The sequence below is a fragment of the Rattus rattus genome, chromosome 4 (genome assembly GCF_011064425.1).
Source record: "Rattus rattus isolate New Zealand chromosome 4, Rrattus_CSIRO_v1, whole genome shotgun sequence".
Lineage (NCBI taxonomy): Eukaryota > Metazoa > Chordata > Mammalia > Rodentia > Muridae > Rattus > Rattus rattus.
This window is the reverse complement of record NC_046157.1, coordinates 8,018,758-8,044,536: the sequence shown is the minus strand read 5'-3', so window position 1 is coordinate 8,044,536 and position 25,779 is coordinate 8,018,758. Positions and strand designations below refer to the sequence as shown.

Genomic DNA, 25,779 nt, shown 5'->3' with positions numbered 1-25,779 from the left:
TGTTCCGTTCACTGACACACTCATTGACACAACATTTGTTGCCTGGGGTATACTTGGCCAAGACCTCTCCAGGCTGTCCATTCACTCCAGTGATTGTTCTCTTTGTTTTATGGAAGTCTCTTGGTTTCATTTCAACTCTTCTCGTGCTATTAGAGTCCTGTTCAAAAAATATCCCAGGCAAGAAGACTTTGATCTAGTTTTGCAGCTGTTTACTGAGTATCTACTACATGGCAGCCAGATAGCTCAGCCTGCTTGGGCAAGAAATTCTGGCCCAGCCTTGGACACACAGATTTAACAAGGACAAGGGGAGGAACATTCTGGAAACAAGACCATATAGGATATAGGCTCTCCTTCCAGCTAGAGCTATACACCTCCTGCTTATCTTTCAAGCAGGTATATTCCAGGCTGTCCAGACCCCTAACCTTAGTTCGAAGGGTTTGGTCTATGATGAGCACACTAAGTAACACATGAGATGCTGGCTTGCTTTATGTCAACTTGACACATGCTAGAGTCATTTAGAAGAGGGGACATCAAATGAGAGAATGCCCCTAGTAGACTGGGGTATGGGCAATCCTGGGATATTATTGTGATAGATGATTGACATGCAGGGCCTGGCTCTCTGAGGGTGGGGCCACCCCTGAGCTGGTGTCCTGGGTTCTGTAAGAAAGCAGGCTGAGCAAGCTACAAGGAGCAAACCAGTGAGCGGCACCCATTCCATGGCCTCTGCATCAGCTCCAGGGTCCTGCCTTGAATCCCTGCACTGGTTTCCCCTAGTGATGGACTGAGCCATGGAGGGGGGAAAAAATGTCTTACATATCTATGTTATACAGCAGCACCCTTCACAGTACCAAAGAGCTGGAACTAGCTAGATGCCCATCAACTGAGGAAAAGGCAAAGAAAGGAGGTCTATCTACACAACAGAACTCTATGCAGCCATTTTTAAAAAACCATAAGAATGGGTAGAACTGGAAATCGTTGTGGTGAGCTAAGTAACCAGATTCAGAAAGACAAAGTGCCTTATGTTTTCTCCCATACGTGGAGCCTACCTCCAATCACAAAACATCCATGCCCTTGTAAAGAAATCTGAGAACTCAGGAGAGGGAAACCCTGTTTCCAGTCAGCAGGGACGGTTGGGAGGTTACAGTGTGGGCCCGCCCGTCTCCTGGGGCTTTGCGTGGACAAGCTGCAGGAAACACAGGCTCCCAGAGCTGATGTTCTCTCACAGTACAAGGAAGAGCCCCTGGGAGATGTTCAAACTCCATGGCCCCTGTTCACAAGCATTCCACATTCTGAAGTAGAGGGATACTCCCTTAGGGGAGGAAATGCTTGCAGGCGCTGGCTTGGGAACCCGGCCGATGACCACTTGCTGTGAAGGGCACTTGGCAACTCTGAGAGGAGCTTTTTGATAGCCAAGCTTCAGTTTCCCTATCTGAGACATGGGTGCAGGCACAGTGCCAGAGGGTGCAGAGGTAAGAAGAGGGCGCATAGACAGAGCAGAGAGAATGGGTGCTCAACCCATGCCCTGCCTTTTCTTACCTCACAAAGATTTCCCCAGTCCTTAGAGTAAGACCTTCTCCACCTGCATCAGCACCAAGAAGGAAAACCAAGTCCGTGAAGAAAGGAGGTTTACATCCAGGACAACTATAGGCTGCTTCCGAAGGGTACTGGGGCTTTGGTAACCATGCAGGGGAGGCCTGAGAAGGGCAGAGGCAGGGCTGGCATCCGGGGACCACGGACACGTTCCATTGCTAGTTACATACAAAAGCTCAGGGGTCAGGCAGCCGAGGGGGCCCAGGCCCCTCCCAATTCCGGCCTCTTCCTCCAGAACACCCCATAGCTTCACCTCAAAAGCTGACCACCAGCTGCTAGGTGGTCTGGATTCCTGACCGCTGAGCTTTCCTACCTTTCTAATTCCCTGACCCGAAAAAGGAAAGTGGAATGTCCTTTCCACCTTAGGAACCCTGTCCCTAAGCCCTGTTTTCAAAGGACATGCGAGCAAGGGGTGTAACCAGAAGACTGAGAAGGAAGGGGGCCAGGACTCCATTATGCTAATGTAATTAGTTCTAATCTGCTGACAGCAAGGCCTTGAAGAGAGAAAGAGGCTTTTGTTGAAACTTCATGTTTGGTAGGAAGTCACCCTCTCCCTCCCTCAGATATTATGAGCCCCGTCTGAGGTCCTGGCGTTCACATCTAGTGTTGCCACTGCTGAACCCTCCTTTTCACACTTCTCTGTCCAGCCTCTCAACTCTTCCAGAAAGAAAATGCACCCCAGATGTTGTTCAGTAAAGGGAGGGTTTTCATCTGCCGTTATGAAAGGGTATCAATAATTCAGAACCCCCCCCACACACACACACACAGCACACATCCTGAGATGTCAGTCAGAGAGAGAAATGCAGCCAGTTTCTTTCCAACAATAAGCCAAGGCTTTCTGGTGGCCTAACTCCCTCCCTGCATCAGGCAAGGAGCCTCACAGTATCAGACTGCCATTATGTAGCAAACTCTGACCGCTACCCACAAGACGCTGGGAACAGGCCGCTCTCAGCTTGTGTTTACTGAACTCCCTGTCTTCACAGGGGGAGAGAGACACAGCACAGCACTTGCCTAGCATGGGTGTCCTAGGCTTGATCCTCAGCACCACCAAAAGAAAAATCTAGAAAGCCTGCTTTGTAGCTCCTCCAATTTCAATGGCGACACTCTCCCACAATGGTCAGTTCTAAGCTGCAAACTGGTCTGTATTATTTCCTCTTGTTTTGGAGGTTTTGGGTCGTAGTGCTTTGTTTCTAACAATTTCTAACAACCAGTTTGTAAAACCCCTGGGTGCTGCAGACTCAAAGTTGAGAAGACTTAAAAGGCTTCAGTGACAACCTCTCTCCTCCCGCCCTCTCCCCGCACCTCACCTTCACCTCCCACACACACCACCCCCAGGCACCCACACCCCACCCCACCCCACAAAAACAAAAGAAAAGAGTCTAGACAGGAAGCCATTGAAGAGAACTCTAACAAACTACGGTAAGCTACATGAAGCTCTTCACAATTGGCTTCAGGCTGGGTGCTGGAAGGGAAGGACTCAGTTTTCTTTATGAGGCTGGCCTCTGGGAGCTTGACCATGCTCCAGTGAGTATATGGGCAACACAGTCAGACTCTGTATCTCATCTCCTCTTCCTCCTCCTCCTCCTCCTCCCCTTCCTCTCCTTCCTCCTCCTCTTCTCCTTCTTCTTTCTTTTGGGAGAAGGTCACAGGGTAGGGGGACCTAGGAGGACTAGGAAGTAAATGTGATTGGAGTGCATTTTGTGAAATTGCCCCCAGAAAAACAATAAAAACATCACGTTGGGGAAAAAAATTCCTGGCTACCTAGAAGCAGCTCAGGAGAGTTTATAAGTGAGAAGCGAGCTCTCCTGGCCCCTCGAAGTGGATCATTCACCCCTCCACCTCCATGTCGAAGGCCCCAGCATCCTGCAGTAGTTTGTCTAAGAGGAACCCTGACGGAGCACTGGTTTTAGACCCTGCTTTTTTTTTTTCCAAATGACCTAGGAGTACTTATTATCTAAGTTTGTTAAAGTCTTTTTGATAAACCTCCTGGAATGCTTTGCCATAAGCTCCCTGCACAATGCCTGCCATCTGTATTTCCTGGGTTAGGGCGTGTGCATGGGGGGGGGGCCACATGGATGTGTTCCCCAGAAGCTTGTTTTCCTGTACAGAACAGCACAAAAGCATCCATCTGAATTCTCTGTAGTCTTCTTACCTTGAGGATAAGTTCACTCTCTTTAGGGTTCAAATTTCCTTAGCAGTGGAGAAAATGGAAGTTCCTGTGCTAAAATCAAAGCTTTTGGCCTCCAGTGACCTTGCCTCTGTGTAGCTGAGGTGGAAGCCGATGACTGGAACTAAAAACAAGGACTCCTTCCTCCCCGAGTCTTGAGATGTGCCATCACCTTTCCCCCACTGTGCCCTCTTCTTGGAGCTGGATGTTCTTACCTCAGCATCGGGCTGGAAAGTGGGTATCAGGTATTTGGGGAAGCCTCAAGGGGGCCAGTTCATTTCAGTTGACTTCCGGGGCACTGATTGCTTCTCTCTCAGCCACTGGCTGTGGAGCTTGGCACAGCTGGCTCTACCCCTGCCTGCAGAGAAGAGTGAGAGTGTGAGCTGAGGCCCGAGCACAAGGAAATACAATGTGGGAGTGGACGCCCTCCCCCACAAACACCCTTGCTCCCTCCACCCTGTCCCGGCAGCTCCCACCTCAGAGTCCCTCCCAGAGCGCATTCCTCCCGGGGAAGAAGCCAGCCTCTTCCCAAATGACTTAAGCTGGCCATCTGTTCATCCCTGCCCACCTGTTTTTGCCCAGTCTGAGTAACAAATTGAGAAAAGTAAAACTTTATCAAAGCCACTGAATCCTGATGTTACTCAATGTTAGTATCGGGAAAAGGCAAGGTGAGACATCCTCAGATCCAGCCCAAGGCCAGGATCCACACAAAGCAGGCGGTTCTGTTGATCTCAGCAAACCTGCTCCGTCTCCCCACCCGGAGTATACTGTTTCTGCTGCTACAAATGTGAATGCAAGTTCTCATTCATTCTGGAAGCATTTCAGACTGGGCCTGAATTTTCAGTCCATAGACTACAAACTGAGCGTGAATTTTTAAAGTAACTGCAGTTGAGCTTGTGCCAGAGAGATTTAGATTCTATTTATGCATTTAAAATGTGTAACATTTAAACGAAAAGAAGAAGTTACTCATTGATGCTGTACTCAAGAAAACGACACAGGATAGGAATACCCTGTCTGTTAGCGTTTCCTCTAGGCTCTGCCCAACAGTCACCTAGCAACAGCCAGGTACAAGCCTGGCTCATGTATTAAAGGACTCTCCATCTTTTGTCTCTGTGTGTCTCTCTGTCTCTGTCTCTCTCTCTCCCCCATATTCTCTCTCTCTCTCTCTCTCTCTTGCCACATGATCCTAGCTGCCGTCTTCCCTCTTTCTCTCTCCTCTCTCTTTCTGTCCTTCTCTGTCCCCTTTCTTTCTCTGCCTCTACTCCCTTCCCAGTTCCCAAATAAACTTCCTTTAACGCTAGACCTGTCTTATGGCTGATACCTCAGGGAAATGCCTCAGCACGGACCCCACTAAGGCACCCCCTCCCGCCAGAGCATACCTCGTTTTATAAAGCACATCACTTTCTGATTCTTGTCTTATCTTTATCAGCCTGGTTTTTTTTTTATAAAGATGGTAATGGGTGAGGTGTGGTTTCATGTGAGTCCTCACAAAGTTCCTGAGTGCCATTTAATGGCTACATAATATGTGTGTATCCATGAGTCCCCTGTGACCCTTGTGCAGTGCCCTACCATAAATTTTATGAAACCCTCAAAGGGTTGACATCTAAGTTCCTGCTATTTCTTTTTGTGTTAATCACAAGTATTATTTGAAATTGTTTCAGCCCACACCCCGAAATAATAAATTTTTAGAAATACATCACAACAAAGAAGCAAAAGACCTCTACACCCAAAACTTCAAGGTACTGAAAAGGAGAACACAGAAAATAGTAGATAGATAGAAAGACCTTCCATGCTCCTGGGGTGGCAGAATTAATGCTGTCAAAATGGCTGTGCTAGCAAAGGTAATTTAATAACATCATATCTCACAAGTTTGGAGAAAGAAACAATTCAAGAATTCACATGGAACCACGGAAGACCATAAATAGTCAAGGTGTCCTAAGAGTAAGACCACAGCCAGAGGTATCTATCGTACACAGCGCCTGGCCTCGGGTTATACACTGCAGCGCGGCCATGATCGAGACTGGCACCCAGACAGACAGGAAGACCAAAGCAATAGGACGAAGGATGGGAAAAGAAATGCTACCCTGTGCCCACCTAAACCTGGCCGTGGATGTACACATGCCAAGGAGAGGAAGAAGGGAACCTGTTCAACAAATGGGGCTGGCAATGCTGGGTTTTCATTGGCAGACGATGTGATTAGAACCACGGCTCCACATCAGACAAAACTCACTTCAAAGTGGATCGAAAGTCTTCGCTTAAAACCTGACACACCTCAATCTCTAGAAGGAAGCGTAGGGAATGCTCTTCATCAGGGGTGAGCGAGAACTTTTTAACCAGGACGCCAGTAGCGAAGGAGCTAACCCCCAACTATTAACAGATGGAGCTGTTCAAGAAACCCTCAGGAGCTAATAGCCAGAATTACAAAGCGCTGCATCAACTGAAATCCCAGAAAACAAAATTGCCAATTAACAAATAAGCTAAGGAACTGAACAGATGGTTTTTGAAAAAAGGAAAAAGAAACGCATTTTTTTTTAAAGTCTTCAATATCCACAGCCATCAGGGAAATATGAATTAAAACTACTTTGGGATACCATCTAATCCTAGTCAGAATGGCTGTCATCAAGTCTCACAGCAAGTGTTGAAGAGGCTGCGGGGAGAAAGGAATCCTTGTTCACTGTCGGTGGGAGTGCAAATTAATGCAGCCGTTGTGGAAATCGGTTTGAATATTTCTCAAAAAACTAAAATTAGAACTGCCATCTGACCCAGCTGTTTCAGTCCTGGGCACACACCCAGGACTCCTGGCCTTCCCATAAAGATAACTGCACGCCATTATTCTTGCTGATTTGTTCACCATAGCAAACAATTGGAACAACCTATCTGCCTATCAACAGATAGACGGGTAATAAAAATATGGTGTGGGGGTTGGGGGTTTAGCTCAGTGGTAGAGCACCTGCCTAGCAAGCGCAAGGCCCTGGGTTCGGTTCCCAGCTCCGAAAAAAAGAAAAAAGAAAAAAGAAAAAAAAAAAGGAAAAAAAATATGGTGTTTACGCGCACGTGCACACACGCATGTGTGCGTGTGAGTGTGAATGAGGAGCATGCGCGTGCATGTGTGCGTCCACGCTATTCGGCTCTAAAGAGAAATGAAATGGCGAAATTTGCAGGAAGAGATGGAAGAAATCGGGGTACTTGGAATGAACCACATTAAACAAGATCGCACAATCGCAGAAAGAAAGAACACTTGCTCTCCTTTCAAAGGAGAAACCTGGCCAATAACGTCTGTTTATGTGTAAACAAATGTACTCGTGGGCACTGTATAACATGCAGACAGAACAAGGAAGGGTAACAATTAGGTAAGAACTGTAGGCAGGCAAAGGTCACGAGTCACGTAAGAGGATGCGAAGCCACTTGTTTTTATATTTCAACTCTGCCGGGCGTTTTTTTTCATATTTTTGGTGGGAGATATGTGCATAAAATATATTTAATACTGAGAATTCAAAATCTAATGGGAAGCTCCACAAACTCACATTTAGATATTCTAACTGTTGATACGGTCAGACTTCGTGTCTGATTAATTTTAGTGTGGGGTATTTTTGGAAGAATATATAATATATATCAAATATCATATATCATATAGATATAGACATGTATCATATATAATATATATGTCACATATGCATATATATACATATATGAAAGCCATAATTCATCCTTTAAGCCACAGTCTGGGAAACCAAATTGCTGGATCAAAGACTTTCCAAATTGCTCAGGTTTCTGTATCCAGGAAATATGCATCCTCCAAGGCCACCGAGCTAAGGAGGAGGGCCTCTCTCCTTCACGGCCACACCAGTGGAAATGAATAACGGTTCTCAAAAGTCTGGCTTTCTTGTGCTCACAGCGAGCTCGGCTTCCGTCTCAGATGCTCAGGGAGCCTGAGAAACGAACAGGCAAGAAGTGAGAAGGCCATGAAGGGCAGGAAAGGGGCTGTGAAAACACACAAAGACAGGTGAAGAAGTCTTAGAGGCAAAGAAAACCAAAGGGCCATTCCCAGACATGGCAGGAGAGGAGGAGGGAAACAGGACAGGGAAGCTGACCCTGACATTTGCCTATTTGCCAGGTTGGAAATAGCAAGGCTTCACAAAGATTGGGGCAGAGCACAGCAAACTGTAAAAACAGCAACAGGTAACGAGAGAGAAGAGAGAGAGAGAGAGAGAGAGAGAGAGAGAGAGAGAGAGAGAGAGCTAGCTGCTGGAGGCCTCAGGCACCCTGCTGCTGTGTATAATTAATGTCAACAAAACACCAGAAGCCAGCCAGAGACTCTGTGGTGAAGGCGGGCAGCCAGCAAACAGAGCTGCATGCTCACAGCCAGCCAGAGATCAGCACCAGGCCTTCAGGAAGGGGCCCTTCCCCAGTACAAAAGAACCCTGGGCAGCTGGCTCACCAGCCTCTTAATGGGAAACCCCCACCCCTCACACACACATATTCTCTCTGTAGTCAGTCTTCTTGCTATCTTTGATTCTAAGCCACGTTTTTGTTTGGTAAGAGATAGACAAGTAATTCACCGGGTAATCTATTCAAACAAATGGCTGGATTTCTGAGACCCAGATGTCACTAGCAATACAGACTCAGTCCCTTGGCTTCTCCTAGTACATGATCCCTATATACACATCACTGGAGCCCCAACAACTGCCAGGCCCCTGAAGGGGGTTTGGCTCCCTGGGGACATTCCGGGGTGCTCAGGGAGGCTTTCAGTAAATAGTTTGCAGGCTTCCAACATTCCTGAATGATACAAGTCACTCACACTCTCCTGGGCCTGCCCTGGTAGATGAGGGGTAGATTTTAAGGATAAGTAGGCTGACTAGACATTGTTTCAAAGACTGAGGATAGGCCCCAGGGTTAAAGAAAAGTAGCAGAAGCCCGTGCTGGGCAAATGACACACACAAGATTGATGAAGAAACAGTAGGAAACCTGCCAAAGGGTGAAGCTGGTACCATCAGACCCAGAGACGGTACCCGCTCCATGGTTGCAGTGGATAGGAAGTCTCTGCTCTTTTGTTTGTGTCCATCCTGAATATCTTTCACAAAACCCCCCTTTGATGGAATTTGGGTGAAGGGCGCTACCCCACCCAGTCTCTCAGGCTCTAGGTCTGCAGCAATCACGGGCTTGTGCCAACTGGAGTTGATTAAGCACAGCTAGGTGAGTCTCTTAAGACTCTGTACACACTGGGCAGGTCACTGGTCCCCTCACATAACCCTCTCATCCCCCAGCAGCCTACGTGAGCATGTGTACCTTTGTCTCCAAGCAGTTCTCAGTCTGTACTCCCCACCCTACTGTCTCTCCCATCAGCACTCACCGATCACCCTTCAGATCGCACTAGGGTCACTCACTGGGTTTGACATCTAAATTGGCTTCCCGCTTTTTTCCCTCCCTGGTAGCCAAGGCTTTCCAGTGGGTATGTTCTGTTTGCATAGCCCCACCTTATTGTGCAGTTCACCCTACCTTGCGACACTGACAGCAACTCAGCCAGTCTCTCCTCTCTTCCACCCAGAAGCCCCCAGAAGAACAAAAGTCTAAGAACAGGGCTGTCTTGGGTTTAGCTGCCTCCTGGAATGTTTCCTCTAAAGTACTGGTGCATGAGGTACTGACCACAGACCACAACCAAGGCTTCAAGAGTGAAGCCAAGAGTACCCTGAGAATTCCATGGCCCAGCCTCCCAAAGCAGAGCAATGCTAACGAGTTCTGCTTAAGTCAGGCTGGTGTAGCCTGTCACCAGTATGGAGCACAAGTCGAGTCCCTGGCACCCCTGAGTAGCCACAATTCCACACTGTGTGGAATGTGGGCAGTGTTTCTGATACCATTCGGGCGTGAATGTAAATTAGGTAAATGCTTTTACAAGATCCTTACACAGAAGATACCTGACTTAGTCAGGGTTTTCTATTCCCGCGCAAACATCATGACCAAGAAGCAAGATGGGGAGGAAAGGGTTTATTCAGTTCGCACTTCCACATTGCTGTTCATCACCAAAGGAAGTCAGTACTGGAACTCAAGCAGGTCAGGAAGCAGGAGCTGATGCAGAGGCCATGGAGGGATGTTTCTTACTGGCTTGCTTCCCCTGGCTTGCTCAGCTTGCTTTCTTATAGAACCCAAGGCTACCAGCCCAGACATGGCATCACCCACAATGGGCCCTCCTACCCTTGAACACTAATTGAGAAAATACATTACAGCTGGGTCTCATGGAGGCATTTCCTCAAGGGAAGCTGCTTTCTCTGCGATAACTCCAGCTCGTGTCAAGTTGACCCACAAAACCAGCCAGTACAATCCCCCAAGACCTGTAAATTTGCTGAGCACTTACGTCAAGTGAGAAGACACTGTATTAGAAACCCAATATGAACATCTGCTAAGTCAAGAGGCTTCTGGGACAGCCCCCTTTCCCCTCTGCCCCCTTCTATCCCTTCCAGGATGGATGCTCCCTCTAGAAGGTTCATCTGTGAGGCCCCAGCCCAGCATTAGGGGATTCCTATCTCAGACCAAGGATTAGCTGCAGCTGTTCCCCTAGGTGTTCTCTCTCTCTCTCTCTCTCTCTCTCTCTCTCTCTCTCTCTCTCTCTCTCTCTCACACACACACACACACACACACACACACACACACACACTTTATTTTTCAGCTGCCATGCTAGGCACTCTGTGTTCCAATCAACATCTCTATTTGCTGACAAAGTGACAAGAGATTTAGTAAGGAACCTAAGCACAGAGCTGGCAAGTGACTAAGAATGTCACCAGCAGACCTGCCTCCTAAAGGCTTCTGCTCACTCCAAGGGAGGAGCTGAAATTAAATGGGAGCAGAGGACAAAAGCGCTCGAATGGTTTCTAGCACAGAGAAAAGGCCCAGTTCATTTTCAGAGCAGCGCAAAGGGTCACCTAACACTGCCCTATGGAAAAGACCCCTAAGGAGAAAATACACAACCACGCAGTGAACTCAGGTCTACAGCGGTCACCATTACGATCCTAGTACCCATCTGGATACTTTGAAACACTGAGCCCCCTTTTTAAGCAGAGCAGAGCACATTCATGACCCTTTCTGTCCAGACATCCCACCGAGTTCAACACAGTAGCAGCAGTCCCTGCCCAGCTCTCCACAGCCTTGGTTTCTGCACTGAATTGCAACAAACTTTCATCTCTTAGCTACGTCTATGCTCCTGCCAGCATCTGGAAACCACATACTTAGGAGGCTCTTGTTTTTAGCATTAGGTGTTAGTCATGTACTTCCTATTATGCAAAAGAAAGACTTAGTTCTTTTTGAGCCCACACACTTCTCCTAAGGAAGTGACACCATTCCGTTTAATTAAGCCTCCAAGCTTCTGATTATGTGACCGTGTGGTTATTCTCACAGTAGAGGCATGTGATATGGGTTGAGGCTCACTCCCTTCACACACGGCTCTTAACCGTCATTTCAGGAGTCTACAACAGCCTCCCGTTTAAATGCCTGGTTTTTCAGTATAAATCTCACTGATTCAGCCTCATCTTTCCCACCGAGCTATACAGTTCATCCGAGTCCAACCAAAGGCTGTTACGTCATCAATAGGCTTCTTTTGTTTTTGATTTCTTGAATCTCTCCCTTCTGAAAATTTCTCTCCTCCTATACCAACCAGAACTAGTTTGCTTCAGGGTATAATAGGCTTGCCCTTTACTCTTTCTAGTTTACTCCCCGGCTAGAGGAGCAGATGTAGCCAGTGCCTTCTCATAAAGCCTCTGTGGGAGGCAAGAAAACTGGCGATTCTTGCATCTTGGAACACCATTATTCCACCCACGAGTCTGATTAATACATGATTATGAGTGTGGCAGACTATCTCAGAAATCATATCCTCTTGAGGTTTTTCTTAACTCTTAAATGTACTTATTTAGTGTGCATCTGTACATACAAGGATACCATAGCATGTGTGTGGTGTGTGTGTGTGTGTGTGTGTGTGTGTGTGTGTGTGTGTGTGTGTGTGTGTGTGTGTGTGTGTGTGTGTCTGGACATGAAGGAGTTGGTTTGGGTTACCCTGGGGATCGAACTCAGGCTGTCTGGGTTGGTGGCAAGAGCTTTTATCTATTGAACAGCTCTGGACTCCTTGGCTTCTAGCCATCGCTTCCACCTTTGTTTCAATTTTCTAATACGAACCCTGTAGCTCTTTCCTTCTGCTCTCGTGCTTTTAATTCCAAGAGCTCATTCTCCTTCTCTGAGCTCTCCTTGCTACATGAATCTCTCCTTTACCAAAGCCTTTTACCTCTGAGTCTAGTATTAGAGTTTGGGGGTGGGCTGGTTAGTTTCCTGTTCTCTAGCACTGAACCACATCCCCAAGTCCTGAAGTTTTCCTCTGTTCTTTACAGTGCCTCCATTTCTCTCAGTTGTTGTGTGTGTGATGTTGTGTGTGTGTTGTTTATGTGTGTTATATCTATGTTGTTGTGTATGGTGGTGGTGGTGGTAGTGTGTGTGTGTTGTTATGTGTGTTGTAGTATGTGTTGTAGTATCTCTATGTTGTTGTGAATGGTGGTGGTGATAGTGTGTGTGTGTGTGTTGTATGTGTGTGTTGTTATTTGTGTGCTGTTATATCTCTGTGTTGTTGTGTATGGTGGTAATGATAGTGTGTGTGTGTGTTGTTGCTGTTATGTATGTGTGAGGTTGTGTATGTTGTATGTGTGTTGTTATTTGTGTGCTGTTGTATCTCTGTGTTGTTGTGCATGGTGGTGGTGCTGGTTGTGTGTGTGTGTTATGTGTGTGTGTTGTTGTTTATGTGTTGTATCTCTATGCTGTTGTGTATGGTGGTGGTGGTAGTACGTGTTTGTATTGTCGTTGCTGTTGATGTTGTCTGTTGGTTTCTGTCTTTCGTGTCTCAATTCTCTCAGATATCTAATGTTTCTTAGCTACGCTGTCGAATTCTAAAGTGAGGCACAAAAAAGATCTGGCAGGTCTCAGCCCAGAAATACTGAGATTACTTTGTACATTTTATTGAGGAACTCCTAATATAAGTATCTGTAAGCCTTTCAGTCAGACTGTCAAACAGAGCATCACCCTGTCTAACTAGTGTGGGTGGTTAGACAGACTCACCATGCATGGAGGCACCTACCCCCTCCTTCCCTGTAGGGCAGAACAGCATGCCGCGCACCGCCTTCTCATGTGGGCCTCCTGTGCTAGACTTGTTTATACAAGGTATATTTCTATTCTTTCATGTGTGTGAGTGCCTTCCTCACATGAATGTCTGTGCACCACAAGTGTGCCTGATGCCCAGCGAGATAAAAAGAGAGCATCAGTTCCCCTGGAACTGGAGTTACGGATGGTTGTGAACCACCATGTGGGTGCTGGGAATTGAACCCAGGTCTTTGGCAAGTACAAGTGCTCTTAGCCTCAGAGCCACCTCTCCAGCCCCTCCTGACATGTCCCAGTCACCTCTGAAAGCTTAGCATGCACTTGGAAATATTTTTAAAAGAAACATTAGTTCCAAAAATAGGAATAACTTTATATAGGCCCTCACCTCAATTCTACCAAGTAAGCTAGCAATAAAACTTGATTTCTGCTTGGAAATTATACACAGGGCATTCAATTTGTGTTTCCTACACCTCCAGTCACATTTGTCTCTCTGTGGGGGCTGTCTGCTCACAACAAGGCATGAAAAACTGGGGCAGCTTAAATAAGAGGTGAATGCTGGGGGAACAGGCTTGACAGAAGGAGCAGCTGATGGTGTGGACTCTGGAGAGGTCTCCCTCATTGCTCTGTTCTAGCAAGCCGTGCTATTTTGAGAAAGTTACTTTACCTCTCTGGCCTTGGTCCTCTCACCTATAAACTGGGGGTTACTCTGGTTAATTCTGAAGTGGTGCTGGGAGGATTTAGTTCAATTCCTAGTGTTTTATTTTGGAACTGGATCCTAGGAAACTAGTTATGGATATGAAAAGATGAAGCCCTCCCTTGGCCTTATCGAAAGAACCCCCTATTGGAAAACCACAGAGCCTAAGTAAGTCAGCTGGCCTTGTACACTATGGCGGACAGCACAGCTGGCTAAGGGACAGAGCCAGGTGTGAGAGGGAGGGCACAGACCACTGCTTTATACAAGGTTGTTGAATTATCTCTGTCAAAATGACATTCACATACAAGCCAGAAGGAAGAGATCGCATAAACCACAGGATTGTGGGATAGGGGGACAACTTGGGGGGGGAAGCACAGAGGTTCTGAGGCGGCCGCAGTACACTCTGTGTTTGAGGCGCAGACCTCACAGTAATGGAGCAAACGGAAGAGGCAGCCTGTGGGGGGCAGACGTCTAAGAGCACTTTACAGTTTTTGAAAAAGAGAAATAACACGTTGCTGCAACTTTTGAAATGACAACCCCTGTGTTTTTTTTTAAATAAGCCTTAGAAGTTAGAACAGAAACAGGTCCAGGTATGAAATTATCATTATTCTGCAAATTAACTATAGAGATGAGCTTGTCTTGAGGCAAACTTGGTGAATCGAATAAATAATCCATCCCTTGGCTTACTACAAAGGTACAACCGGCATGGTTTGCACTCATGGATGGAGTCCGGTAGAAGCCTCTGGAAGGAGTCTGGAGCTGTAAGTTCTAACCCAAGTCTCCAGGAGGGTGGCAGCCACTTCAGAAGACAGCAGCTCAGTTTCAGGTTTGCTGCACTTGGGGTAGGTGCTGCACACCTGAGGAAGGCTGCCCGTGGATGTCTGAATGTGCAAGCATGGGATTCAGGGGAAAGGTCTGGGGTGTAGACACCAGGAGAGGGTTGACAGCGTAGCAAACAGGGACCAGGGACAGAGGCACAGAAAAGAGGCCACTGTCGCCCACTCGAAAGTGACAATGAGCCAACCACAGAAAGTGAGGAAAGACAGCCAAAGAAGAGAGCAAAGACGGGACAAGCAATTATACAGGTCCTACAGAGAAGCCAAGACAAGGCTCGCGGTGTGACCACTGCGTCTGGCAAATGACTGATGACCCTAATTGGTAGAGGCTTGGGGAGAAACATGCTTAAGAGGGAGTGGGCAAAGAGGAGCATCGGGAAAGGAACAGAAAAGCATTTCGCTAGAAAGCATAAGAAACCAGGGGGAACGCACCAGGATACGCAAACGGTATATACTGAGCAGCCATTCAGAGATAGGCAGACGAGCAGGTGGTAGGTAGGTGCAGGGGACTGTCACAACAGGGAAATAGTATTGTGGAGAGAAGGAAGAGCGGCCAGAGCCACACCCTTAATTAAGACGGAATAATATATATTCACGAATAACGAGAGTGAGTCAGTAGGCCTGTGGCGGTTTGAATAAGAATGGCCCCCACGGGCTCCCATATTTTAGTGCTTAGTCACTAGGGAGTAGAACTCTATGCTAATATTGGAGGGATCAGGAGGTGTGGAGGAAGTGTGTCACCGAGGGTGGGCTTTGAGGTTTCCAATCCCCAAGCCAGGCCTAGTGTCTTCTCTCTTGGCCTACGGATCAGAATGTAGCTCTTGCACACGTCTCCAACATCACACTTGCCCGCCACCGCGCTCCCTGCCATGATGGCAGACTGAACCTCTAAACTGTAAGCAGGCTCCCAACTGCAAACGCTTTCTTTTTATAATTCTTTTTAGTGGTTGCCGAGGTCATGGCTTCTCTTCCCAGCAACAGAACGGAGACTAAGACACAGGCGCATCCGTGGTAATGGGCAGAAAGGAGAGCCGTGTGAACACAGCTTCGGTGATGGACATGTGTTAAGGTCTCCATCCTCCATGCCGGTGCCTCCAGAGGCTCAGAGGTTGAACTCCTAGCCTGCGGAACAATGCATTGGGAGCTGAAGCTGAGGAAGTCAGGAAGGCCATCACCAATGGTGTTAGTGTTCCTGTAGAAGAGACCCTGGTGAGCCAGCGGCCCTTACGTATACCAGCTGGGAACTAGGAAGTGACTCTATCAATGCCTTAATCCTGGGTTCTCAACCTCAGTTGACCCTTTGTTACAGCGACCTGAACTGACTAAGACACACGCCACGGATGTTCTCTTCATCAGCACCGTTTCTCAGACAAATGTCAGGCAAGGTTTTAGGTAAGAGTAAGAGAGTGAACCCTAGGCTGCGTAGTGGTGGCAGCGGTGGTAGTGGCACACGCTTTTCATAGTAGCACCCAGGAGGCAGAAGCATGCGGATCTCTGAGTTCCAGGGGGGGAGACGGAGGGAGAGAGAAGATGGTGTGAGCTGTCTGAAGAGGAGGAGGACAGCATGAAACACCCTGGCGGATGGCTGCCTGGGGAACAACTGCCGAGTTCTAAGAAAAGGCTCGTGCCCAGAACCACCCTACTGAGACTTCCATTTCATCAGCTTAGGGCAGAAGGGAGACGGTGTTCAGGTACACTAACAGCAGCCAGAGGGTTAGGACACGGAACCATGGGGATGACATCTGAGCTGGGGAGACAAGCATGATGGTGGGGGAGGGGAGTCCCTTCCCTTCACGAGGCAGGTATGGTACAGACTGGATTTAATCGGACCGAATGAGAGAAACACAGAGCCCTGTACTTCGCCTGGGCACGGTGTGGAGCCCAACAGCTGAAGATACCTGCATTTGCTTTTCTCCTCATCGGCTAAATGGCCCGTAGCAGCCTTACACACCGTCTGTTTCTGTCTCAAATAACCCATCGAACGCCCACCACAGGGCTTTCAGGTAGTTAGTAGATTACCGAGACCTTGAATCCCTCCCCCTGCCCCGTTCTTTCAGACATTAAATGCTGCCCACGATGTCCCTGACCTTTCCAACGACTGCAGACGTCCCGCGTGCCCACTTGGTCTCTTTCCTAACTTGGTATCAACATGTGATCAAGGCTCCTGGATTGTGAAGCTCTTCCTGCCCACACTACCTGGATCCTGCTCTACCTCCGTAGATCCCGTCTAATGATGAATCCCCACACCCCCACTCCTTTATAAAGGCCCACCTTTGACCTCAAGCCTGAGCCTGGGAAGAACTCTGTACTGACAAGTAGCCCATAATGTCCTCTTATAATCAAGCTTGGGGACATCCCCGCCTGCTGGAAAAAGACTATAGACCTTGTCCTAACTCAACCTGAGTGGACTCAAATGCCAGCAGCAGTAGATGCCCCATAGGTTTGCTTGTCAAGGGAGCCTCTACTCACAATATCTAGGGCCAAAATCCCACAGTGACCCTCCTGTCTGGTCCTACTGTTTCCTCCTGATTCCTACTTTAAATGTCTGGGGAAATAAAACCTCTTTTGTGGGGCGGGGAGTCCTATCTCTTCTCTGGCCTTGTCATTCTTCTTCCTTCCTCAGCAACTGGTCTGTCCCTTCTGTGCCACTGCACACAGCCATCTCTCCTCGTAGACCGACAGCTCCTCCAGAAACTGTTTCTCGTGCCTTTGTATGGGCAGCGCAGAAACTGCTCCACCAGGTGAGCAGCAACTCAGAACAACCATTAAAACGAGCTGGCGTGTTGAATTTTGTAATTAGAGCCATACTTTATGTAAAGAAATACAATTTACAAGGTAAATGGTGTGGCAATAAATGATTTGCTATAGTTAGGTAGAGATAGTTATAAACAGAAGACAAAAAGGTAGTATCGGGTTACAAAGTCCCTCTCCCCAAAACATTTTTTCAATCACTGTTTCAGGGCTAGGGGAGGTGGCTCCTGCAAATTCTCTTTCTTTTTTCACAGCTGTATAGTATTCCACTCTGTGTAAGACACACATTTTCATGATCCATTCATCTGTTGATGCAATCTAAGTTGGTTCTGTTTCCTTGCTACCGTAAAAAAGAGCAGCAATGAAGATGGATGGAGGTTCAAGTGTCTCTGTGGTAGGGCATGGAGTCTCTGGGTGTATGCCCAACAGGACAATGGTGGGGCCATGTGGTATTCATTCATCCGTTCATTCATTCGTTCATTCATGGACTCTCCACAGTGATGTGCACCAGGATTGTATAATTTGCATTCCCACAGCAATGAATAAGGCTTTCTCTTTCCCCCACTTCTCTCCAACACTTGTTATCAGATTTATTAATGACAGCCATTCCGATTAGGATGAGATAGTAAATACCTCGAAGCCTTTCCCTGATGACTACGGATGTTGGATGCTTTTAAATACATTTACTGACCATTTGTGCTTCTTCTTTGAGAGCTACCTGTTCATTTTTCACCAGCCCATTGTTGACTAGCAGTTGTCTCCTGGATCTCTGTCTGACTGTCTGCTTGCCTGCCCCCCCACCTCTCAGTACTTTGTAGATTCTGGATCCTGAGCTGTGGGCTTTGGAACACCCATTTGTCGATCACAGCCATGTGCCCAGCTCTAGTTGAAGCGTGCATGTGAATGCTATGACGTAGGGATAATTACTGCAGACTACGATGCAAAATTAGCCTCTGAGAAGTTTGCTCTTCAAGATCAAAGAGTTAACAAAGAACACATCTGGGATTTAAACCAAAGTCCTCCTAGCTGGAAAGTGTGTGACTTCCCCCCCACCCCAGACACTAAGGACTTCCTGAGGAAGGGAGACTCTAAAGGTGACCCGGTGGCAGCAAAAAGCTCACCGTGTGGACTGCCCGTGGAAGCTGGGTAGGACTCTTCTTATATAGGAAGGCCGCCCTGGGCAAGGCTGCAGGGCTCCTCTTTGCCTGTTCCCCTCCTTTTCCAAACCGACAGCCCAGAATAAGACATTCATTGTGAGGATGAAAAGAGAGGCAGCCGCATGCCCTCTAGCAGGAAGCATCATCTGGGAGATTTAGTCCTCACACCATCATTAGCCTCCTCCAGCTCAGGCCCTGGGCCAGCATCCTCCAGTCCTACAGCAAGCAGCATTTACCAGAGCTGGCAGGCTGCCTCCTTCCCTCTCTCACCTGGAACAAGCACCGATGGATGTCCTTGGTTCTCAAGGGGCTCAGACAACCGAGGCTCCAAGGCTGGCTCCCCACCGCAGTTCACATGGAGAGCCACACCAGACACATCCCCTCTTCCATTTTTGCTTGACTCTCCCCGCCAAGGCCATAATTGACAGGTAGGGGGAAAAAGTATTCTTTCATGAGCTAAGCACAAGCTACAAGGTGGTGCTTGCCCCAGACAGCTGCAGCTCCCTCTGCCAGTTCTCCTGCCTTCCCTGCAGAGCTGCTGTGCATGTGGTGTGGCCAAGTGTGGCCTGTGACTGTCAGGAGGGCTGAGCTCACTCCAGGAGATACCCCAGTGCTCAGACTTGTGCTAGGCTTGGAGGTGTGCACACTACCCACCGTCCAAGAAACCACAGTCTAACAGATAACGATGGTTCAAGACATGAAAGTAGGCCTCTTTGTCAGCTTCAGGGGTTTCACCTGAACTAAGGCTATGGCTGTCCACCGCTGAGCGTGGTGACAAACGCCTGGCTCTCATAAGCTGAGAGATTTGGTGAATGCAGACAGATGGCTCTCTTCAACACTGTGGAGTACGCTGGGTATTTGCAGTGGCGTGACCACGCCTACTTATGTGGGCACACATTCTCCTGTGCTTTTGAACCTCCAGACCATGCCACAGCTGTTGGTCTAAGCTCAACCCCCACAGCTACCTGGTATACAGCAACAGCCAGGTATGCTCCGCCCCACGGTTGCCTAGCAACAGCCAGCTGTGCCTGACTATAAAGGGCGCTGCTTGCCCCCTCCTCACTTTCTTTTTCTCTTCAGTTCTTCTCTGCTCTTCCCTGTCCCTTCTCTCCCCATCCCCCTACTCCCCCCCGCCCACGTGCCCATGGCCGGCCCCCTTTCCTCTCCTCTTCTACTCTTCTTCTCTCATTAAACCTCTCCACGTGGAACCATGTTGGCTTGGTGTGTTCTGTCCAGGCACGGGCCGAGATTTAAACCCTAACAAGGGCCCTTTCTATTCTTCCTAGAGTAGAAGACACTCTAGGCCACATTAGATCAGTCTGAGATCTAGGTGCCCTTCCTCCTGAATGTAGTTTGTCCTCGTCGTAGGTACCCGTACAGAATGAAGGTTGCTGCCACAGTCCCTCCAACCCTACCCAACCTGTCTCTGTCCTGACCACCAGCCTTTCCTAGAAGGGGAACTGTTTGCCTGGCAGTTCTCACATTCCTCCACCCTCACCGAGCTGTTGACAGTCATCCAGACCAACTTCCTAGCCCAGGCATTCCCCAGCTACCAGGAAGATGGGAAAGATTCTCTCACCAGGCCAAGCAATACAGGTGCCTGCCCAGCCTTCTCTGCTGCCTCCCACTGCAACCCAGGGCTGCTTATGTGAATCAGGTCTGTACAGTGCTGTGTCTCTTGACCAAGTCATTTGTTTCTACACTTCAGGGACCCTGTCCCTGGCTATGAGCATTTGGACACCTGTGGGTGCTTTAGTCATTGTACACCTTCAGGAAGGCAAAGCCTGTGTTCACAATAACAAGCCCTCTATGTGGCCCTTCTGTGTTTATTCATCCTGATTTGAACGTAATTCATGACATGAGGCAGTGGCACAACCATTACCCATGTTAATGAGAAGGAAATTAGGGATGTCATTACGTGGGCTGAAATCACATAGCAGCTGGATACCAGAGTCTGGACAATAGATTGTTATCAGATCTAAAACTTTAGCTATAAAATTTACAGCCTGAGGTGGTTCAGACATGGTCCCCATAGGCTCATAATTTAAATGCTTAGTCACCAGGGAGTGGAACTGTATGGGATGGATTCAAGGGGTTAGAAGGTGTGGCCTTGGTGGAGGAGGTGTGTCACTGGGAATGGGCTTTGAGATTTCAAAAGACCATGGCCAGGTCTAGTCTAGTCTAGTCTTGTCTGTGTCTGTCTGTCTGCCTCTCTTTCTCTCTCTCTCTCTCTCTCTCTCTCTCTCTCTCTCTCTCTCTCTCTGTGTGTGTGTGTGTGTGTGTGTATGTGTGTGTGTGTTTCTCTGTCTCTGTGTGTGTGTCTTTCTCTGTCTCTGTCTCTGTCTCTATCTATCTATCTATCTCTATCTCTATCTCAAGTATATTCCATTTTACAGGTAAATATAAGTATGTAAGCATATGTATAATAAGTTCATTGATAAAAAGCAACCCATGAAAAACATATCTCCCATTTGCCTTCTGTAATTTTTGTTTCAGTAAGGTAGCTAATCAGGTCTCTTTATATCCCCACAAATCACAGTCTAAGAGGAAACCATAGGCTTTGGAATTGAGAGAGCCCGCAGGGTTTAAGTACAACTTTACCCTGAGTTACTTTAGGTAAACCACTTTGAACTGCAGTGCCCTTATCTGCACAGGAAAAACAACTATGCCTTCCATAGGGCTGTTGTCAGGGCCAAAGAAAACTCCATCCCTCAAATTCTGGCACCTGTTTCCCTACTAAAGCAACCATTTCCTTGTCACTATCAAGGAGGTCAGAAGGCTATCTGTGGGGCCTATTAGCCTACCAAGGTATACAGAGGCCTCCAGGCTCACTCACCTAAACTTCTCCAGCAGGGGGATGGGGACCTCACCCAGCTTCTCATTCCTCTATAACCCTACTATTTTTGGCTATTCCCTCTCTCCTATTCCTCTCTAGTCACTCTCTCTCTTGGTCTCCTCTGCCCACATTCTCTCTTCTCTCTTGCTGTCCCTATCTCTCTCTCCTCTCACGGCCAGGTCCAGTCTGTTGGCCATGTTCAATCTACTACTTTCTCTCTCTCAGCTCTGGCCCCTTCCAGATGCTTCATATCTACAATAACACCCCCCCACCGCCCACCGTACCTCAGAGAGATCATGTCCTCTGTTTACGCATCTGGGGCCAAACGCTGTTTATAGAAACAGGTGTGTGCTTCCTGGCACGCAGAGGCTACACACTTAAGAACAGCTGTGCATTCATTTACCCTTGCTCTCCGGCCACAAGTTACTCACAATGACCCTGACAGGCCACATACCTCCATTCCTCCTCAGTACTCTCACGACTCCCTCTTTTTGAAATCAAACCCCAGAGCTCATCTCCAGCACCCAGGCCAAATCGTCTCCTCTGAGAGGCCTTCCCCCAGCAGCTTCTACAGTGTGCTTCATTTTGCCTGGAGGCTGTCTACCCGATTGACTCCCAAATACTGGTAAGAAGACACGGTCCCTTTCCTCTGTATCTCTTGTCTGACTCCACACACACACCACACACTCCTGGTCGACAGTGCCATTTTAGATGAGCTTAAGAGGTTTTCTGTTCTGTGTTTGTTTTCGGAGCCGTGATCCCCCAGGTTGTCCCGTCTGCTTTAGCACGTAGCACGACGTCCATGTGACTCTCATACTCTCGGCACTAAAAAGGCTTCTCCGGTGCCAACTCCCAGATCAGACAACCCCCATCTCGAGACATGCTGGAGACGTGATGGAGACCTCTGCAACCAGGTGTGGCATGGGACCAAGTTTTGAACAATGGGAGCATGGACAAGAATGATGTGTGCCTCTTAAGGGTTTCCTGATGGTTGAACATAGGGATTAGAGGGAAATGAGGCCAGAGTACACTGGATGCTTACATGACGGTGACCTTATGTAAGTCCTGTGCAATTTAAATTTTAAAGGGATTTTTAAAAAAAAAAAAAAAAAAACCCTATGGTCGTTCTAAAGGATCACCTTTGGGGTTGGGGATTTGGCTCAAAGCAAGTAGAGTGCTTGCAAAAAAAACAAAAAAAAAAAAAAAAAAAAAAAAACAAAAAAAAAAAAAAAAAAAAAAAAAAAAAAAAAAAAAAGGATCACCTTTGTGCAACCTTGAGACTTCAGGTTTATTTCTTTCCTCCTCAGCACATGCTGTGTTTTGTCCTTAGGCTTCCCTTTGCCGCCACCAACTAGGTTTTTAATGGATCCCATTCAGTTCCCTCCCAGGGGTGTGTTCACTGCTGGGATTGAACCCGGAGCTTCACTTATGCTGAGAGAGGATCCTGCCCCTGAGCCACCATTATACCCCCAGCTTATCTATTAACGGTCTCTAAAAATATTCTGTGTTCTCCTCAATTCTTTTTTTTTTTTTTTTTTTTTTTCGGGGCTGGGGACCGAACCCAGGGCCTTGCGCTTGCTAGGCAAGTTCTCTACCGCTGAGCTAAATCCCCAACCCCCTCAATTCTTTTTCTTGTAATTCTAGTTTTATTTCCAGCCCATAATTTCATGGCTCTGTCTTTGAGTTCTCAATTCATTAATTTTCAATAAACTCTACTTTGAATAGGTACGTTACACCTCTCCCCCTAACCCGAGACCAACTCCAAACCAGAATCTATCCTGGGAGATGAAGACAGCAGTCCAAGAGCTCATTTATAGCTGGCTAAGACAAAACAGTTCTGTTTGTGAGTTTCGTTCATTCCCAAATCCTTCCCACCCATCCAGTCCAGCCGAAGACCTTGTTCCGCCCCTCTAGGCCCTCCACAAAGCCTAATCCAATCCCAGATGTTTCACAGGCAATGCCTAAACTCTAAACGAATCTGAAATGTTTTAAGAAAAAAAAAAAGCTCTTCGTCCTTTTTTGTCACATATAAAAGTGTCTTTGGACATTTCTAGTCTACTAGTTAGCTGAATAAATAGAAGTAAAAACCAAAACCAAGCCACAGAAAAGGGCAACATCAGGTAGGTAGCCAGCCAGCCAGCCAGCCAGCCAGCCTCAGTGTAGCAGAGGGGATTAGCCAATGCCAAGAGGCAGGTGGATGAACCAAGATTTGACAAGGGATGCTCCCCTTGAAAGACTGAAAGAAAAGGAAGGTTATCTTGGCCAGCAAAGTCAGACTTCAGCTTGCCCCTGCAGGCCCTGGAGTGGAGGCCAAATGCCTGACTGGAGAGCAAGATGCCTGCGATCAAGTCCAAGCGCCTCAGCTCACGGAATGATCCGCCTTTGAACAAGTCACCAGACTGCCTTCAGCTTTTGTTTCCTCACCCACAAAACAGGTAATAGCAGTGCGTGGCACACTGGGAATGAGGAAAGGCTGTCCTGCGCATACAAGTACCTAGCCTCATCTCCCACCACTTCCTGACTCTGATGCTCCTTCTCGGGGTCGGCCTCAGCACAGCAATACGCTGGCCCTCGCGCCTGACCCTCTGTCGTGCAGCTCCTTCTCACTCTCCTGTCAGAGTAATTCTGTTACCTGCTGACACCTAACTGAGCCGTTTCTTCTTGCAGAGATTTCGAAACCTTTCTCCCCAGGCTGAGCACACTCGAATCGTAACACGCATCAATTAGCTTGTAACTGTTCAGTCCTGCGTACCTTCGAGCAAGTTCTGGATGGAAGAAAAGAATAGGGCTCATTTGTCTATGTGCTAAAGCGAGTGCTGAGCGTGGCACGCAGCAGGAACCAGGGATTTATTGAATCAATGAACAAAGTTAAGGACTCTGAGAAGGGAGGAACAGGGAAGTATGGAAAGTTTGTCTGTCAGTCACTACCTTCCAAAGCCCTACTGGTTACAGTGTGTGTGTGTGTGTGTGTGTGTGTGTGTGTGTGTGTGTGTGTGTGTGTGTGTGTGTGTGTAGTATATTCTTTAAGTAGGTAGTCTTTTGTCAAGCAGATAATAGGTGCTCAATAAATATTTAAATAACAATTTATTGTTGACTGTATTCTCTAAAAAAAAAGTCATTTAAGCGTCGCATCTGTAAGATAAGACCTTAATAATACCAATATTGAGTCCATTTACAAGTTTCAAAACACTGAAGGTAGCGAGCTGACAGGCTACCAATCCCAGGCTATGCTGATCAATGGGTGCCCTCAACCCTGCCCTTAACCAAACAGTGGTCATAAGTGGGTATCACAGCTCTTAAAGGGTAAGAGGGAGAGAAAAAGAAACCAAGCAAGATGCAAAATGAGTCTCACCAAAAAGAAAAACGGACGGACATATGCCTGATGCAAAAGCCACACTACGCACACCTCATGGCCCCATATACTCCTTCGTTTGTCTTAAAGGAATTGTGGGAAGCTCCCTCGAGCCCAGTGAGAAGAAACTCTTTGGTGAGGCTCCCCACAGACAAAACTAAGCATTTCTCCAAAAGAGTGGGGGATGCTGGCAGCGAGACACCGGCGGCAGGGTGTAGAGACAGAGGTAAAGCTCTACCCCCCACTCTGAACTGCACCCCCACAGCAGCAGACCTGTGGGCAACCCTCTTGCCCTCTCTGAACCTCGATTTTCTTCTCACCCGTGAAAGGGAGGTACTAGTGTCAAGATCCCAGCTTGCTGTCAGGGTTGGGTGAACACACACACACACACACACACACACACACACACACACACGGCCTCATAATGAGAACCAAGAACACAGCAAAACCTGTGTCATGTTTCCCTCATCAAACTAAACCAAGGCTTATACAAATGGCAATGGCGGGTACCCTCTGTCCTAGCCCAGAAGGCCAATCAAGCAGAGAGGGTTGATTGCTTCCAAGGTTAAAGCTGGGTGAGGGTCTGGGTCTACAGCCTAGATGGTAGAGTACCTGCCTTGCATGCACATAGCCCCAGTCCTGCCATGAACAAAGAGAGTAAGTAGGAGTAACATCAGAAACACCGTGCTGTAGAAAAGCCTACTAACTGGAAGACAGAAGCAGACCGTAAGGAAAAGAATTCCACGGTCACCCTCCTGCGGCACACAGTTCTCTCACAGACGCCAGGTTTCCTGGTCATCTAACGCATATATGATATATTTATTCATGTGAACATAATTTATGAATATAAGGTCAGGCCAAGCTGAAGTCAACAGGACAGTGGAGGGCTGCCAAGATCCAGGGGAAACTACCGTCAGGCCTCCCTGAAGGCTTTCATGCTATTCCAGGTTCACTGAAGAAGTGGAAACCGGCCTTTCTTCCCTCCGCTGGTCCCATATCCTCAGTCCTGTGTCTTCTGCTTCTTCCTATACAGACTTCCTAGAGTCCTCTGTTTCTATCCTGACGGGGAGTGCACTGCCTTGCAACATAGCTTACTCCCCCATGGGCAGTTCTGTTTTCTTCCCCAGTCACCGCACCCAGCCCACCCTCCCCCCCAGAGTGGTTCTCTATTCCACAACAGTCACTCAGTGTGACTCCCCGTGAGAGAGGCCGTTTTGACCGCCTACGGATTAGAAAGCTCCAGTCCCCACACCGGTGTGGTAGCACACGCCTT

The 25,779-nt window shown here is 47.8% G+C and overlaps 1 protein-coding gene across 3 annotated transcripts in view; it reads right to left on the bottom strand.

The window, feature by feature from the left end:
- St6gal1 (ST6 beta-galactoside alpha-2,6-sialyltransferase 1) overlaps positions 1–25,779 on the bottom strand; it is a 125,674-nt gene that overhangs the window by 91,486 nt on the left and 8,409 nt on the right. For all 3 annotated transcript variants that reach the window (XM_032900031.1, XM_032900033.1, XM_032900032.1), the window contains exon 2: positions 3,973–4,115. The gene's annotated coding sequence lies outside the window, so the exon portion shown is untranslated. The remainder of the gene's footprint in view (positions 1–3,972; positions 4,116–25,779) is intronic.